Below are 19815 nucleotides of genomic sequence, written 5' to 3'. Positions count from 1 at the left end.
TGGGGTCACTTGTGGAGGGTTTCTACTGGTTAGGTACATCAGGGGCTCTGCAAATGCAACATAATACCCGCAGACCATTCTATCAAAGTCTGCATTCCAAAACGGCGCTCCTTCCTTCCGAGCTCTGCCGTGCGCCCAAACAGTGGTTTACCCCCACATATGGGGTACCAGCATACTCAAGACAAATTGAACAACAACTTTTGGGGTCCAATTTCTCTTGTTACCCTTGTAAAAATAAAAACTTGGGGGCTACAATATCTTTTTTGTGGAAAAAAAAAATATTTTTTATTTTCACGGCTCTGCATTATAAACTTCTGTGAAGCACTTGGGCATTCAAGGTTCTCACCACACATCTAGATAAGTTCCATGGGGGGTCTAGTTTCCAAAATGGGGTCACTTGTGGGGGATTTCTACTGTTTAGGCACATCAGGGGCTCTCCAAACGCGACATGGCGTCCGATCTCAATTCCAGCCAATTCTACATTGAAAAAGTAAAACGGCACTCCTTCTCTTCCAAGCTCTGCGGTGCACCCTAACAGTGGTTTACCCCCACATATTGGGTATCAGCGTACTCAGGAGAAATTGCAGAACAACTTTTGTGGTCTAATTTCTCCTGTTACCCTTGTGAAAATAAAAATTTGTGGGCAAAAAGATCATTTTTGTAGAAAAAATGCGATTTTTTTTTTTTCACGGCTCTACGTTATAAACTTCTGTGAAGCACATGGGGGTTCAAAGTGCTCGCCACACATCTAGATAAGTTCCTTAAGGGGTCTAGTTTCCAAAATGGTGTCACTTGTGGGGGGTTTCCACTGTTTAGGCACATCAGGGGCTCTCCAAACGCGACATGGCGTCCAATCTCAATTCCAGCCAATTCTACATTGAAAAAGTAAAACGGCGCTCCTTCACTTCCAAGCTCTGCGGTGCGCCCAAACAGTGGTTTACCCTCACATATGGGGTATCGACGTATTCAGGAGAAATCGCACAACAACTTTTGTGGTCTAATTTCTCCTGTTACCCTTGTGAAAATAAGAATTTGTGGGCAAAAAGATCATTTTTGTGTAAACAAAAGCGATTTTTTTATTTTCACGGCTCTACGTTATAAACTTCTGTGAAGCACTTGGGGGTTCAAAGTGCTCGCCACACATCTAGATAAGTTCCTTAAGGGGTCTAGTTTCCAAAATGGTGTCACTTGGGGGGGGTTTCCACTGTTTAGGCACATCAGGGGCTCTCTAAACGTGACATGGCGTCCGATCTCAATTCCAGCCAATTCTGCATTGAAAAAGTCAAACGGCGCTCCTTCACTTCTAAGTTCTGCGGTGCGCCCTAACAGTGGTTTACCCCCACATATGGGGTATTGGCGTATTCAGGAGAAATTGCATAACAAAATTTATGGTTACATTTCTGTTTTTACACTTGTGAAAATAAAAAAAATGGTTCTGAATTAAGATGTTTGCAAAAAAAAGTTAAAAGTTCATTTTTTCCTTCCACATTGTTTCAGTTCCTGTGAAGCACGTAAAGGGTTAATAAACTTCTTGAATGTGGTTTTGAGAACCTTGAGGGGTGTAGTTTTTAGAATGGTGTCACACTTCATTATTTTCTATCATATAGACCCCTCAAAATGACTTCAAATGTGATGTGGTCCCTAAAAAAAAATGGTGTTGTAAAAATGAGAAATTGCTGGTCAACTTTTAACCCTTATAACTCCCTAACAATAAAAAATGTTGTTTCCAAAATTGTGCTGATGTAAAGTAGACATGTGGGAAATGTTATTTATTAACTATTTTTCGTGACATATCTCTCTGATTTAAGGGCATAAAAATACAAAGTTTGAAAATTGCAAAATTTTAAAAATTTTCGCCATATTTCCGTTTTTTTCATAAATAATCGCAAGTAATATCGAAGAAATGTTACCACTAACATGAAGTACAATATGTCACGAAAAAACAATCTCAGAATCAGCGGGATCCGTTGAAGCGTTCCAGAGTTATAACCTCATAAAGTGACAGTGGTCAGAATTGCAAAAATTGGCTCGGTCATTAAGTACCAAATTGGCTCTGTCACTAAGGGGTTAATAATGTGTTTGTGTATTTTTTTAACCCTTTCCTAGTATTGGATTAATAATGGATAGGTGTCATAATTGACGCCTCTCCATTGTTAATTTGGCTTAATGTCACCTTACAATAGCAAGGTGGCATTAACCCTTCATTACCCCATATCCCACCGCTACACGGGAATGGGAAGAGAGTGGCCAAGTGCCAGAATAGGCGCATCTTCCAGATGTGCCTTTTCTGGGGTGGCTGGGGGCAGGTGTTTTTAGCCGGGGGGGGCAATAACCGTGGACCCTCTCCAGGCTATTAATATCTGCCCTCAGTCACTGGCTTTACTACTCTGGCGGAGAAAATTGTGCGGGAGCCCACGCCAATTTTTTCCGCCATTTAACCCCTTAATTTACTAGCTAGAACGGCCAAATTTTGCATAGACACACTACTAACATTAGTAGTGTGGAGTATGCAAAAAAATGGGGATATGAGATGGTTTACTGTATGTAAACCAGGTCTCATATCATGTCGGGTTTAGGAAGGAGAAAGCAAAAGCCGGTAATTGAATTACCGGCTTTAAAGCTGTCTAGCGCTGGAAGAAATATTAATATATATATATATATATATATATATATGTGTCTCACTGACATATATATATATATATATATATATATACCTATTCTATGTGTACACATTTATTCTACCTATTCTACTGGAAGCTGTCAGTGTGATTTTACTGTACACCGCAATGAATTGCCGGCTTTTCTCGCTAACACCGCTGCGTATTTCTCGCAAGTCACACTGCTGGTCCGTGTGTAATCCGTATTTTTGGGGCTTCCATAGACTTTCATTGACGTTTAATTTGCGCAATACGGTGACAAACGCAGCATGCTGCGATTTTCTACGGCCGTAGAAAGCCGTATAATACTGATCAGTTTAATACGGCAGATAGGAGCAGGGGCATAGAGAATAATTGTGCCGTATGTTTTGCGAGTTTTACGGACGTAGTTTCTGCGCTCTTACGTCCGTAAAACTCGCAAGTGTGAAGCCGGCCTAACAGTGGGCCTGATTTCTTGCCAATTCTCACATAAATAAAAAAAAAATTAGTGGGAGATTAAGATTGGCATTTCTGCTTCGGTGCCAGTGCTGTGTGTGGCATCTGTCTCTAATTTTGTGCCACAGAAACCCTAGTGTGTAATACTGGGCCAGATTTTTTTTAAATTCTCCCAGGAAAAAAAAACATAGTGGGAGATTAAGATTGGCATTTCTGCTTCGGTGCCAGTCCTGTGTGTGCCACCTGTCTCTAATTTTGTGCCACATTAAACCTAGTGTGTAACACTGGGCCAAATTTCTTTCAAATTCTCCCGGAAAAAAAAAATAGTGGGAGATTAAGATTGGCATTACTGCTTCGGTGCCATTCCTGTGTGTGCCACCTGTCTCTAAATTTGTGCCACATTAAACCTAGTGTGTAATACTGGGCCAGATTTCTTTTAAATTCTCCCTGGAAAAAAAAAATAGTGGGAGATTAAGATTGGCATTTCTGCTTCGGTGCCAGTGCTGTGTGTGCCACCTGTCTCTAATTTTGTGCCACATTAAACCTAGTGTGTAATACTGGGCCAGATTTCTTTTAAATTCTGACTGGAAAAAAAAATAGTGGGAGATTAAGATTGGCATTACTGCTTCGGTGCCAGTCCTGTGTGTGCCACCTGTCTCAAATTTTGTGCCACAGAAAACCTAGTGTGTAACACTGGGCCAGATTTCTTTTAAATTCTCCCTGGAAAAAAAAAAACAAATAGTGGGAGATTAAGATTGGCAATTCTGCCTCAGTGCCAGTGCTGTGTGTGGCATCTGTCTCTAATTTTGTGCCACAGAACATATACTGTATAAGAGTGGGCCACATTTCTTCAATATCAGCGTCAGTCCTGTTAGTTGCATATCTGTCTGCCACTGAAGCTGTGTACTGTTATACATTGGGCCTGATTTTCCCTGCAGTCTCACCCACCTGTAAAGGGATATATAAATCCAACAGAAGTTTGAGCTCACCTTGTAACTGGTTTTACAGTAACAAATACCGTTAGTTTGGTTACGTTTTTCAAACAATGAGGAAGTCTGGTGGAAGAGGTCGTGGCCGTGGGCGGTCATTGCCAGCTGGTAATGATGGTAGTGGTGGTGGAGCATCAGGTGGTCATGGGAAAAGCAATATAGCACCTAAGTCTCGAGTTGTTGAGCCAGGTTCGTCATCTGGCTACACAAGGCCTCGAACGCTCCCTTTTCTGGGAGTAGGAAAAGCGCTTTTAAACCCGGAGCAGCAAGAACAAGTTTTGGCTTTCCTTGCTGACTCAGCCTCTAGCTCTTTTGCCTCCTCTTCTAAAACTGGTTAATGTAAAAGCAGCGCGTCGTTAGTGGATGTTCACAGTCAGGGACAAGTCGCTCCATTGTGTTCAGCAAAAACAACAGAGAAGGATGCGTCAGGCAACACAACGGGTTACTCCATGGAGCTCTTTACACATACCGTTCCTGGGATAGAAAGTGAAACAGTTAACAGGCCATGCCCATTACAAGTTGAATCGGACATGGAGTGCACAGATGCACAGCCACAGCCAGACTACTATGCTGTTCCTTTGACTCAGACCACCACATTGCCCTCGCAGTGTACTGATCCAGAATCAGACCCTGATGAGACTATGGTGCCCCGTTACAAACGCTATACCACCGGCTTACACGGTGACACAGACGAAGTTGCACACGAGATAGAAGAGGAGGTCATAGATGACCCAGTTGTTGACCCCGATTGGCAGCCATTGGGGGAACAGGGTGCAGGCGGCAGTAGTTCTGAAGCAGAGGAGGAGGAGGGGCCGCAGCAGGCATCAACATCGCAACAGGTTCCATCTGCCGGGCCCGTATCTGGCCAAAAACGCGTGGCAAAACCAGTTGTAGGACAGCGTGGCCATCCGTTTAAAGAAGCTCAGTGTGCAATGCCTGAAAAGGTATCCGATAGTAGAAAGAGTGCAGTCTGGCATTTTTTTAAACAACATCCAAATGATCAGCGCAGTCATCTGTCAAAAATGTTCAACTACCTTAAGCAGAGGTCAGAATCTTAAAAGTCTAAATACAAGTTGCATGCGTAGACATTTAACCACCATGCATTTGCAAGCCTGGACTAACTACCAAACGTCCCTTAAGGTTGTAGCACCCTCGGCCAATGAAGCTAGTCAGCAACACTAGATCCCTTCCGTCAATGTAAGCCCACCGTTTACCGCACCACCTGCAGTAAATGTGCAGGTTTCGTCGCCAGGCCAAAGCAGCCAGGGAATCACCAGGTTCGTGGTAGGAAACACTGCATGTAGGGCACCAGCAAGAATACCATCTCCAACCCTCTCTCAGTCTGCCATGTCCACCGGCACCGCCGCTAGTTCCACGATCTGCAGCTCTCCAGTCCAGCTCACCCTACATGAGACTCTCGTTAGGAAAAGGAAGTACTCATCCTCGCATCCGCGTACACAGGGTTTGAACGCACACATAGCTAGACTAATCTCGTTAGAGATGATGCCCTACCGGTTAGTTGAAAGCGAAGCTTTCAAAGCCCTGATGGACTACGCTGTACCAAGCTATGAGCTACCCAGTCGACACTTCTTTTTGAGAAAAGCTATCCCAGCCCTCCACCAGCATGTAAAAGACCGCATCGTCCATGCACTCAGGCAATTTGTGAGTACAAAGGTGCACCTGACAACAGATGCATGGACCAGTAGGCATGGCCAGGGACGTTACGTGTCCATCACAGCACACTGGGTTAATGTGGTGGATGCAGGGTCCACAGGGGACAGCAATATTGGGACAGTTCTGCCTAGCCCGCGGTCTAGGAAACAGTTGGCTGTAGGCGTTCGCCCCCCCTCCTCCTCCTCCTCGTCCTCCTGCAGAAGCGAGAGCTCGTCCACAGACCGCAGTCGCACGACCACTCCATCCGCAGCTGCCACTGTTGCACTCGAGGTGTCCCATTATGGGACAGCTAGTTGCAAGCGTCAGCAGGCTGTATTGGCAATGAAGTGTTTGGGCAACAACAGACACACCGCGGAAGTTCTGTCCGAGTTCTTGCAGAAAGAAACTCAGTCATGGCTGGGCACTGTACATCTTGAGGCAGGCAAGGTAGTGAGTGATAACGGAAGGAATTTTATGGCTGCCATAGCCCTTTCACAACTGAAACACATTCCTTGCCTGGCTCACACCTTAAACCTGGTGGTGCAGTGCTTCCTGAAAAGTTATCCGGAGTTACCCGACCTGCTCCTCAAAGTGCGCAGACTTTGCACGCATATCCGCCGTTCGCCTGTACACTCCAGCCGTATGCAGAACCATCAGCGGTCTTTGAACCTTCCCCAGCATCGCCTAATCATAGACGTTGCAACAAGGTGGAACTCAACACTGCACATGCTTCAGAGACTGTGCGAACAGAGGCGTGCTGTTATGTATTTGTGGGAGGATACACATACACGGGCAGGCAGTAGGATGGCAGACATGGAGTTGTCAGGTGTGCAGTGGTCGAAGGTACAAGACATGTGTCAAGTCCTTCAGTGTTTTGAGGAATGCACACGGCTGGTTAGTGCAGACAATGCCATAATAAGCATGAGCATCCCCCTAATGCGTCTGCTGATGCAAAGTTTGACGCACATAAAGGAGCAGGCGTCTGCAGCCGAGGAAGAGGAAAGCCTTGATGACAGTCAGCCATTGTCTGGTCAGGGCAGTCTACAGGACGAGATAGCGGGCGAAGAGGAGGAGGACGAGGAGGATGATGGGGATGAGTATTTTTTGAATGAGGATGCTTCTCAGGGGCCAATAGAAACTGTTGGCATTGCAAGGCCGGGTTCAGGTTTTTTGAGGGAGACAAGTGACGTAGATTTGCCTGAAACTGCCTCTCAACCCAGCACAACCGCAGATTTCACAACTGGAACTTTGGCCCACATGGCAGATTATGCCTTACGTATCCTCAAAAGGGACCCACGCATTATTAAAATGATGACCGATGATGATTACTGTTTGGCCTGCCTCCTTGATCCTCGCTATAAAGGCAAATTGCGAAATATCATGCCACATGAGAACCTCGAACAAATATTAGCAACCAAACAATCAACTCTGGTAGACCATTTGATTCAGGCATTCCCAGCACACAGTGCCGGTGATGGTTCTCACACGAGCTGCAGGGGGCAACAGGGCAGAGGTGTTAGAGGTGCACAAATCAGAAGTGGCGTTGGACAGAGGGGTTTTCTGACCAGGTTGTGGAGTGATTTTGCTATGACCGCAGACAGGACAGGTACTGCAGCATCAATTCAAAGTGACAGGAGACAACATTTGTCCAGTATGGTTACTATTTTTTATCCCTTATCGATGTTCTTCCTCAACCGTCATTCCCATTTGATTACTGGGCATCCAAATTAGACACCTGGCCAGAATTGGCAGGATATGCAATGCAGGAGCTTGCTTGCCCAGCAGCTAGTGTGCTATCAGAAAGAGTATTCAGTGCTGCTGGTTCAATATTGACCGAAAAAAGGACTCGTCTGGCTACCCAAAATGTTGATGATCTAACCTTCATTAAAATGAACCACTCATGGATTTTGAATTATTTTGCCCCACCTTTCCCGGCTGACACCTAGCTTTCCTATAAAAAGGTCTTGCTTGTGGACTCGTCTTACTATATAGGAGTCTTGAAGTAAAAGAAAGTTCTACTTCCGCACTGCCACGATTAGCTGACCCCAAAGTGCACAACACCTTAGACCACATATAATGGGCATGTATGGCTGATAATATCCTTTAACATTACCAACGGGGTGCTGCATCCAACAAAAGCATACAGAGTTCATGAAGAAAAAAACAAGAAAAAAATTGGAGCGCACTTACCCAGGTAAAATAGTCACCACTTTATTAGGACTTTGTACAAAAAGCAGGGAAGGGGGTGGACAAAGATCGGACGACGGCCGTTTCGTGCAAAGCGGCACTTCAATCTCTTAATTTGCAGCAGCTGTTTGTCCAGCATACAACATGTTTACACCTCCCTAAATGCGCTAACTCCCCCCCACTGGGCCGTGGTCTCGCCACTTGGCGCAAGCACCCGTGAGAGTGCCGTTTGTCTGAAGAGGTGGGTGTGCCCGCTTTTGGCCGACGGCACTGCCACTGGGTCCCTCATAGTACAATAAAATGTCTCTGGTGGTGGTGGCGCGCAACCAACGTCAGACACACCGTTGTAACATGAAGGGCCCTTTGCCTGTACCACCGGCCACAAGAGAGTTTCCCCCCCCCCCCAGCTCAAACAGTGCTCTACCACTTGCAAAATTATCTCACAGCTCCACCAATGTTTAGTCTATGCGCTGACATCCTTCAATGCCTGGCACTGACAATACCAATTTGTTGACATGTATGATGCTAGTTAAAATAGTCAGGGTCAGTGTCCTATATTTACACCAGTAAATACTTAGCGGCGCCAAATTACTATGTCTGAAACTCAGCAGAGGAACCCAACCCTGTACCTAAGTATGCCACCCTTTTGTTTTTTCGTTTAGTTGCTTTGAGAGACATTAACATCTATTTATTTTTGGGGAGTACTAACTGTGTCAGACACTCCTTCCAATCGTCCTCCGCTGAACAAACCAATGCTGCCTGTATACCCCTGCAAGATAATTCGAACTGCATTTAACCTAATTTTTTTTATTTTAGGACTACTAAGTTTGTCTGCGGTCCCTCCTTCCAATAGTCCTCTGCTGACCACACCAATGCTGCCTGTGTACCCCTGGAACCTATTTAACCCCTTCACCCCAAAGCCTGTTTTCACCTAAGTGACAGGGCCAATTTTTACAATTCTGACCACTGTCACTTTATGAGGTCATAACTCTGAAACGCTTCAACGGATCCTGGTGATTCTGACACTGTTTTCTCGTGACATATTGTACTTCATGAAAGTGGTAAAACTTCTTTGATATGACTTGCATTTATTTGTGAAAAAAACAAAAATTTGTCAGAAATTATGAAATATTAGCAATTTTGAAACTTTTAGTTTTCATGCCCTTAAATTAGAGAGTTATATCACACAATATAGTTAATAAACAACATTTCCCACATGTCTGCTGTACATCAGCACAATTTTGGAAACATAATTTTTTTTTGTTAGGGAGTTATAAGGGTTAAAATTTGACCAGCGATTTCTCATTTTTGCAACAAAATTTGCACAACCATTTTTTTTACGGACCACCTCACACTTGAAGTGACTTTGAGGGGTCTATATGACAGAAAATGCCCAAAAGTGACACCATTCTAAAAACTGCACCCCTCAAGGTACTCAAAACCACATTCAAAAAGTTTATTAACCCTTCAGGTGCTTCACAGGAATTTTTTGAATGTTTAAAAAAAATTTAACATTTAACTTTTTTTTCACAAAATTTTTACTTCAGGTCCAATTTGTTTCATTTTACCAAGGGTAACAGGAGAAATTGGACCACAAAAGTCGTTATACAATTTGTACTGAGTACGCCGATACCCCATATGTGGGGGTAAACCACTGTTTGGGCACATGGCAGAGCTCGGAAGGGAAGGAGTGCCATTTGACTTTCCACTGCAAGATTTGCTGGAATTGAGATCGGAGCCCATGTCACGATTGGAGAGCCCCTGACATGCCTAAACAGTGGAAACCCCCACAAGTGACACCATTTTGGAAAGTAGACCCTCTAAGGAACTAATTTAGATGTGTGGTGAGCACTTTGAACCTCCACGTGCTTCACAGAAGTTTATAATGTAGAGCCGTAAAAAAAAATTCTTATTAATTTTCACAAAAAATGATCTTTTTGCCCCCAATTTTTTTCCCCAAAGGTGACAGGATAAATTGGACCCCAAAAGTTGTTGTACAATTTGTCCTGAGTACGCCGATACTTCATATATGGGGATAAACCACTGTTTGAGCGCATGGCAGAGCTCGGAAGGGATGGAGTGCCATTTGACTTTTCAATGCAAAATTGGCTGGAATTGAGATCGGAACCCATGTCGCATTTGGAGAGCCCCTGATGTGCCTTAACAGTGGAAACCCCCCACAAGTGACCCCATTTTGGAAAGAAGACCCCCTAAGGAACTTATCTAGATGTGTGGTGAGCACTTTTAACCCCCAATTGTTTCACTAAAGTTTAGAATGTAGCGGTGTGAAAATTAAAAAATCATTTTTTCTTTCCACAAAATGATGTTTTAGCCCGCAATTTTTTTTTTCGCCAAGGGTAACAGGAGAAATTGGACCACAAAAGTTATTGTCCAATTTGTCCTGAGTATGATGATACACCATATGTTGGGGGGAACCACCGTTTGAGTGCATGGCAGAGCTCGGAAGGGGAGGAGCGCCGTTTGAAATGCAGACTTAGATGGATTGGTCTGCAGGTGTCATGTTGCATTTGCAGAGCCCCTGATGTACCTAAACAGTAGAAACCCCCCACAAGTGACCCCATATTGGAAAGTAGACCCCCCAAGGAACTTATCTAGATGTGTTGTGAGAGCTTTGAACCAACAAGTGTTTCACTACAGTTTATAACGCAGAGCCGTGAAAATAAAAAATATTTTTTTTTCCACGAAAATGATATTTTAGCCCCCACGTTTTTATTTTCCCAAGGGTAACAGGACAAATTAGACCCCAAAAGTTGTTGTCAAACTTGTCCTGAGAATGCTGATACCCCATATGTTGGGGGGAACCACTGTTTGGGCACACAGGAGAACTCGGAAGGGAAGGAGCAGTGTTTTAGTTTTTCAAAGCAGAAATGGCTGGAATTGAGATCGGACGCCATGTCGCGTTTGGAGAACCCCTGATGTGCCGAAACAGTGGAAACCCCCCAATTCTAACTGAAACCCTAATCCAACAACACCCCTAACCCTAATCCCAATGGTAACCCTAACCCTAGCCCCAACCCCAACCCCAACCCTAACCCTAGCCCTAACCCTAGCCCTAACGGGAAAATGGAAATAAATACATTTTTTTTACATTTTATTATTTTTCCCTAACTAAGGGGGTGATGAAGGGGGGTTTGATTTACTTTTATAGCGTTTTTTAGTGGATTTTTATGATTGGCAGCTGTCACACACTAAAAGACGCTTTTTATTGCAAAAAATAGTTTTTGCATCACCACATTTTGAGAGCTATAATTTATCCATATTTTGGCCCACAGAGTCATATGAGGTCTTGTTTTTTGCGGGACGAGTTGACATTTTTATTGGTAACATTTTTGGGCAGATGACATTTTTTGATCGCTTTTTATTCCGATTTTTATGAGGCGGAATGAACAAAAACCAGCAATTCCTGAAATTCTTTTAGGGGGGGCGTTTATACCGTTCCACGTGTGGTAAAATTGATAAAGAAGCTTTATTCTTCAGGTCAGTACAATTACAGCGATACCTCATTTATATCTTTTTTTATGTTTTGGCGCTTTTACACAATAAAAACTATTTTATATAAAAAAAATAATTGTTTTTGCATCGCTTTATTCTGAGAGCTATAACTTTTTTATTTTTCTGCTGATGATGCTGTATGGCGGCTTTTTTTTTTGCGGGACAAGATGACGTTTTCAGCGGTACCATGGTTATTTATATCCGTCATTTTGATCGCGTGTTATTCCACTTTTTGTTCGCCTGTATGATAATAAAGCAATGTTTTTTGCCTTGTTTTTTTTTTTTTTTTTTTGCGGTGTTCACTGAAGGGGTTAACTAGTGGGATAGTTTTATAGAGCGGGTCGTTACGGACGCGGCGATACTAAATATGTGTACTTTTATTGTTTTTTTTAATTTACATAAATGGATTTACTGGGAAATTTTTTTTTTTCTTTATTTGGCGATTTTTTTAAATTTTTTTTATACATTCTATTTTTTTTTTTTTTTTACTTTCTACCATTGTCCCAGGGTGGGACATCACTGTATTAGATCAGATCGTTGATCTGACAGTGTGCATAGCACTCTGTCAGATCAACGATCTGACAGACAAGCTTAGCTGGCTTTCCGGCGCCTGCTCTCAGCAAGCGCCGGCTAGCCAGGTCATTTCATGACCCGGAAGGAGTCCGGCGGCCATCTTGGATCCGGGGACTCCTTCCGGGTCACCGGAGCAACGCGATCTCATCGCGTTTCTCCGGTGGGAGAGCGCAGGGAGCCCCCGTCCCTGCGCGATCCCCCTCTATGCCGCTGTCACTACTGACAGCGGCATCAGAGGGGTTAAATGCCCGTGATCGGCGCTACCGCTGATCGTGGGCATTGCTGCGGGGTGTCAGCTGTCATATACAGCTGACACCCGCACCCGATCACCGCGGCGCTCAGCGCGAGACCGCGGTGATCGGTGCGCCGTACTAGTACTGCTGCTGGCACAAATGCAGTGCCGGCAGCGCAGTACTAGTACGGCGCGTGGCGCGAAGGGGTTAAAAGTGCATAGAGCCTACTTTCTTTATTGTAGGCCTACTAAGTCTGTCTGCGGTCCATCCTTCCATTTGTCCTCCGCTGAGCACACCAATGCCGACCGTGTACCCATGTACCTTTTTTTCAACCTGCAGTGAGCCAACTTTGTGGTGTAAGGCCTACTAGCAGTGTCTGTCTGCGTCACTTAATACAGCTGTTCTCCTCTAAAAAAAAAAAAAAAAAAAGGCTGATTTTCAGCTTGTCAGAATTATAAAACTGCATTGGGGCCACAAGTTTCGTTGTGGTCTACAAACTGATTCTTCCGCTCCAAGGTGTTCTCCTGGTTGCCTTTCCTGAGCTTCAATCTTCAGGCTCTTGTTAAATAGTTGTTAAATGGAACAACTGCATTTGGCCTACTAGTTGGGTTGGGGCCTACTAACGGTGTATGCCGCTCCAAGGTGTTCTCCAGGTTGCCTTTCCTGAGCTTCAATCTTCAGGCTCTTGTTAAATAGTTGTTAAATGGAACAACTGCATTTGGCCTACTAGTTGGGTTGGGGCCTACTAACGGTGTATGCCGCTCCAAGGTGTTCTCCAGGTTGCCTTTCCTGAGCTTCAATCTTCAGGCTCTCGTTAAATAGTTTTTTAATGGAACAACTGCAGTGGGGCTACTAGTTGGGTTGGGGCCTACTACCAGTGTATGCCGCTCCAAGGTGTTCTCCTGGTTGCCTTTCCTGAGCTTCAATCTTCAGGCTCTCGTTAAATAGTTGTTGAAACAACACTGCATTAGGCCTACAAGTTGGGTCTGGGTTCTACAAACGGTGTCTTCCGCTCCAAGGTGTTCTCCAGGTTGCCTTTCCCTAGCTTCTATCTTCAGGCTCTAGTTAAATTGTTTTTAATATAACACTGCATTTGGCCTACTTGTTTTGTTGGCCCTACCAACGGTGTCTGCCGCTCCTTGATGTTCTCCTACACTGAACAAACCAGTGCCACCTGTTAACTACTGTTACCAATTTTGAACTGCATTTAGCCTACTTACTGATTTGGGCCTACTCACTGTGTCAGCCTCTCATTACAGTTGTACTCCACTGAACAAAGCAATGCCCCCTGGTTAGTCCTGTTACCAATTTTGAACTGCATTTAGCCCACTTTATTCTTTGGGTCTATATCTTTGTTTCCTCCTCATCCTGCCCATTGCCCAGCCAGTGATAGAAGAGTCTGCTGGTACATTGACCCAGAACGCTACATTCCCCGTGCACGCTACACACCAAGAATGTGACCCTGCTGAAAGTCAGGTTCCCCTTCCCGCATACCATAACACCTTACACGGGGACAAAGAGGAAGGTGCAGATGAAAGTGCAGGTTCCTTCATCAGGTGGGGGGGGATACTCGTTGGCAACGTCACTGGCACAGGGCCCCTCATAGTACGCAAAAGTGTCGCTGCCGGTGGGATGCGCCCCCGCCGTGCAAACACACCGCCGTACTTTGAGGGGCCCTGTGCCAGTGCCAATGCCAACGAGTGGGCCCCCCCTGCTTGCTCAGGATCACAGCACTTGCAAAGTTTAAATACTTCCCTCTCCCTGCTCCACTGCCCTGAGGTGCTCCAGATTACCTGGGCCCACTAAATACTTGAACCAGCCCTACCCCCCACAACTTTAGCCAAATGACCCCCAATTTCCAATGCCTTACTATTATTATAAGGTAAATTAAGATTGACAAGCTTCAGTAACAAGAATGGATGTTTTTGCCATTAAAATGGGCAGTGTAGGTGTTTTCCTGGCCTCCACTCACTGCCGCCTATGCTCCCCCATTGACTTGCATTGGGTTTCGTGTTTCGGTCGATCCCCGACTTTTCGCGATAATCGGCCGATTCCACTCGATTCGACTTTTGAGATAGTCGGGTTTCGCGAAACCCGACTCGACCCTAAAAAACTAAAAGTCGCTCAACCCTAGTTATATGTACTCACCAACTGAATAAGACACTGATCTGCAGATTTTTCCCTCAGAACAGGTGGTTGTCCATAGTTCGCCACAGTCTTGACATATAAAGCACCTCAGGGGAGAAACTGCAAAGAGAAAATATCTACATGAAATTAAAAAAATGCATAATATAAACCAGGAGCGAAACTGCGGCTCCACCGTTTGTTGTTGTCTTTTTATATCATACTAGCTTAAGACCCTGGCATTGCCTGGGCATAGTAAATATCTGTGGTTAGTTATAGCACCTTACTTCTCTTATTTTCCCATCATGCCTCTCATTTTCCCCCTCACTCCTCTTATTTTCCCCCTCACTCCTCTTATTTTGCTCCTCACTCCTCTCATTCCCCCCTAACACTTGTCATTTCGACATCCCATCTGTAATTTTCCGATCATTCCACTATTTTCCCTCACTCATCTCATTTTGCACTCACACCTTTTCATTTTCACCTCACACCTTTCATTTTCACCTCACACCTCTCATTTTCCCCTCAGTATATACATGTTTGTCATCTCCCTTATATATAGTATGCACCTGTATGTCATCTCCTGTAGATAGTATATACAGTACTTGTATGTCATCTCCCCTGTATATCGTATATACCTGTATGTCATCTCCCCTGTAAATAGTATATACCTGCTGTATGTCATCTCCTCTGTATAATGTATATACCTATGTGTCATCTCCTCCTGTATATAGTATATACCTGTATGTCATCTCTTCTGTATATAGTATATACCTGTATGTCATCTCCTATATATAGTATATACCTGTATGTCATCTCCTGTATATACCTGTATATCATCTCCCCGTATATAGTATATACCTGCTGTATGTCATATCCTCCTCTATATACCTATGTGTCATCTCTTTTATATAGTATATACCTGTATGTCATCTCCTCCTGTATATAGTATATACGTGTGTTATCTGCTCCTGTATATAGTATATACCTGTGTGTCATCTCACCTGTATATATTATGTACCTGTATGTCATCACCTCCTGTATATAGTACATATCTGTATGTCATCTCCTCCTGTATATAGTATATACCTGTATGTCATCTGCTCCTGTATATAGTATATACCTGTAAGTAATCTCCTCCTGTATATAGTATATATACGTGTGTCATCTCCTCCTGTATATAGTATATACCTGTGTGTCATCTCCCCTGTATATAGTATATACCTGTAAGTCATCTCCCCCTGTATATACTGTAGTATATACCTGTAAGTCATCTCCTGTATATAGTATATACCTGTATGTCATCTCCTCCTGTATAGTATAAACCTGTGTGTCATCTCTTGTATATAGTATATACCTGTAAGTCCTCTCCTTCTGTATATAGTATATACCTGTGTGTCATCTCCTCCTGTATATAGTATATACCTGTGTGTCATCTCCTCCTGTATATAGTATATACCTGTGTTTCATCTCTCCTGTATATAGTATATGCCTGTGTGTGTCATCTCCCCTGTATACAGTATATACCTGTGTGTCATCTCCTGTATTAGACCGCGTTCACACGTTATTTGGTCAGTATTTTTACCTCAGTATTTGTAAGCTAAATTGGCAGCCTGATAAATCCCCAGCCAACAGAAAGCCCTCCCCCTGGCAGTATATATTCGCTCACACATACACATAATAGACAGGTCATGTGACTGACAGCTGCCGTATTTCCTATATGGTACATTTGTTGCTCTTGTAGTTTGTCTGCTTATTAATCAGATTTTTATTTTTGAAGGATAATACCAGACTTGTGTGTGTTTTAGGGCGAGTTTCACGTGTCAAGTTGTGTGTTTTGAGTTGCGTGTGGCAACATGCATGTAGCGACTTTTGTGAGATGAGTTTTGTGTGGCGACATGCGTGTAGCAACTTTTTGTGTGTCGAGTTGCATGTGACAGGTTAGGCTACGTTCACATTTGCGTTCTGCCGGGCTGCGTCGGGCGCAGCCGCGGCGACGCATGCGTCATGCGCCCCTATATTTAACATGGGGGCGCATGGACATGCGTTGCATTGCGTTTTGTGATGCATGCGTCTTTTTTGGCGCACGCGTCAGAGCGCAGAGGACGCAGCAAGTTGCATTTTTTTGTGTCCAAAATCATGCCAAAAAAGGACGCATGCGTCACAAAACAATGCGTTTTGCATGCGTTTTGGTTTGCGTTGTGCGTTGCGTCGCCGACGCAGCACCGCACAACGCAAATGTGAACGTAGCCTTAGTGTAGCAAGTTGTGTGCAGCAAGTTTTGCGCATGGCGAGTTTTGCGCGTGGCGAGTTTTATGTGTGGTGTGTTTTGAGTATGTGCAAGTTTTGTGTGAGGCAACTTTTACATGTGTTGCAATTTTTGTGCATGTGGCAATTTTTCCGCGTGTGCAAGTTTTGCGTGTGGCGAGTTTTCCATGAGGTGAGTTTTGCACGTGTGGCGAGTTTTGCGTGAGCCTAGTTTTGCATGTGGCGAGTTTTGCGCATGGCGAGTTTTGAGCGGCGACTTTTGTGTTTCGACTTTTATGTGGCGAGGTTGGTGTATGTGTGGTGAAATGTGTGCTGAGGGTGATATGTGTTCAAGCACGTGGTAGTGTGTGGCGCATTTTGTGTGTGTGTTCATATCCCCGTGTGTGGTGAATATCCCATGTCGGGGCCCCACCTTAGCAACTGTACGGTATATACTCTTTGGCGCCATCGCTCTCATTCTTTAAGTCCCCCTTGTTCACATCTGGCAGCTGTCAATTTGCCTCCAACACTTTTGCTTTCACTTTTTTCCCATTATGTCGATAGGGGCAAAATCTTATTTCTTCAGCACAAGACATTGTGGACAGTTGTAGCTTCCATCTTTGTGAGTTTGGGAAAGATTCTTTTCTGTTCCTCATGACTGTGCTCAGTGCACAAGGTTAATATAGACATAGAAGGTAGAGTTTGGTGGAAGAATTTGACCAGCCGCATCCTCAGCCGCATCCAAGATCAGGAGATGGTGAGCTCGGCCTCCCCTCAACATCAGGGTCTGATCTCACAAATGTTTTTCTGGATGAATTGGCAAAAATTTCCACAGACACCTCCAAATTCCTGTAGAAAGGTTTTTCCAGAAGATCAGGTGCTGTTATATATGCAGAAAGGCCAACTCCATATTAAAGGGATTCTGTCAGGTCAGCTATGCCCTCTAAACCAGCAGCATCAACATACAGTACAGACCAAAAGTTTGGACACACCTTCTCATTTAAAGATTTTTCTGTATTTTCATGACTATGAAAATTGTACATTCACACTGAAGGCATCAAAGATATGAATTAACACATGTTGAATTATATACTTAACAAAAAAGTGTGAAACAACTGAACATATGTCTTATATTCTAGGTTCTTCAAAGTAGCCACCTTTTGCTTTGATGACTGCTTTGCACACTATACACAGGACAGTGCACACAGCAGTGTCATCTCCTCACACTACTACAACATGACATGTATACACAGCACAGTGCACACGGCAGTGTCATCTCCTCATACTACTACACCATGACATGTATACACAGCACAGTGCACACAGCAGTGTCATCTCCTCTTCATACTACTACACCATGTCATGTATACATAGCACAGTGCACACAGCAGTGTCATCTCCTCACACTACTACACCATGATCTGTATACACAGCACAGTGCTCACAGCAGTGTCATCTCCTCCTCATACTATTACACCATGACATGTATACATAGCACAGTGCACACAGCAGTGTCATCTCCTCCTCACACTACTACACCATGACATGTATACATAGCACAGTGCATACAGCAGTGTCATCTCCTCTTCACACAATACGATGACATGTATACACAGTGCAGTGCACACAGCAGTGTCATCTCCTCCTCACACAACACCGTGACATGAATACACAGCACAGTGCACACAGCAGGGTCATCTCCTCACACTACTACACCATGACATGTATACACAGGACAGTGCACACAGCAGTGTCATCTCCTCACACTACTAAAACATGACATGTATACACAGCACAGTGCACACAGCAGTGTCATCTCCTCATACTACTACACCATGACATGTATACACAGCACAGTGCACACAGCAGTGTCATCTCCTCTTCATACTACTACACCATGTCATGTATACATAGCACAGTGCACACAGCAGTGTCATCTCCTCACACTACTACACTATGATCTGTATACACAGCACAGTGCTCACAGCAGTGTCATCTCCTCCTCATACTATTACACCATGACATGTATACACAGCACAATACACACAGCAGTGTCATGTCCTCACACTATTACACCATGACATGTATACACAGCACAGTGCACACAGCAGTGTCATCTCCTCTTCACACAATACCATAACATGTATACACAGTACAGTGCACACAGCAGTGTCATCTCCTCCTCACACAACACCGTGACATGAATACACAGCACAGTGCACACAGCAGTGTCATCTCCTCACACTACTACACCATGACATGTATACACAGGACAGTGCACACAGCAGTGTCATCTCCTCACACTACTACAACATGACATGTATACACAGCACAGTGCACACAGCAGTGTCATCTCCTCATACTACTACACCATGACATGTATACACAGCACAGTGCACACAGCAGTGTCATCTCCTCCTCACACTACTACACCATGACATGTATACACAGCACAAAGCACACAGCAGTGTCATGTCCTCACACTATTACACCATGACATGTATACACAGCACAGTGCACACAGCAGTGTCATCTCCTCCTCACACAATAAGTACATTTTGACTTACCCATTTGACTGCTCATAAGGAGAATACACGAGTGAGATGATTGTTTTCATCGCTTTCTCTTCTAGTGCCTCTTATGCCTTCATCACCACTTGTGTCTTTATATACAACAGACTGTTGCTCTATAAAATGTTAGTTTATTGACATTGTAGTTTTTTTACTCATAGCTAAAATGTAAAGTATGAGGAAAAAATCTGTAAAACAAGAACGTTATAGGCTATTGCAAGCTTCATTCATATAAAAGCCAAGAATAGATATACACCAAATGTCTGATGACTGCGTGGTCACGTTGCAGAATGAGGGACACTGCGGCAGTCCCGCTGTCCCCTGACTGCCGGGCCTCTAAATGGCTCCTCCCCGGTCTCCCACGGGGTGACGGCGCTGGGGATTGGAGGCCGCGCCGCCGGGGGGGGGGGCGTGGCCTCGTTTGAAAAGGGGCTGGCGCACCCCTCTGCGTTTCCGGATCCTCTCACTTGGACCCGGACCTGTTTGGGGCTGCCGGCACCATGGATCTGCTCCAGGAGGCGGTGAAAGAGAAGATTAGCAGGGAGGGCAGCGACTGGCTAGCGGCCCTATTGGCTGCAAGTGGCTCCCTCCCTGCAGCGAGCCAGGCGATGCCGTCGGGCGGGCGGCGATCTGG

At 44.5% G+C, this 19815-nt stretch overlaps 1 long non-coding RNA gene across 1 annotated transcript in view; it reads right to left on the bottom strand.

Moving 5' to 3' along the window:
- Positions 1-19239, bottom strand: part of LOC138667148 (uncharacterized) — a 30751-nt gene extending 11512 nt beyond the window's left edge. The window contains exons 1-2 of the long non-coding RNA XR_011318615.1: positions 19179-19239; positions 14389-14487 (exon numbers count right to left, since the gene is read on the bottom strand). This is a non-coding gene — a long non-coding RNA (uncharacterized lncRNA). The remainder of the gene's footprint in view (positions 1-14388; positions 14488-19178) is intronic.
- Between the last annotated feature and the right edge of the window lie 576 nt (positions 19240-19815).

This window comes from Ranitomeya imitator, chromosome 2, assembly GCF_032444005.1.
Source record: "Ranitomeya imitator isolate aRanImi1 chromosome 2, aRanImi1.pri, whole genome shotgun sequence".
NCBI lineage: Eukaryota > Metazoa > Chordata > Amphibia > Anura > Dendrobatidae > Ranitomeya > Ranitomeya imitator.
The sequence above is the reverse complement of the archived record's forward strand: the minus strand, read 5'-3'. Positions and strand labels throughout refer to the sequence as shown.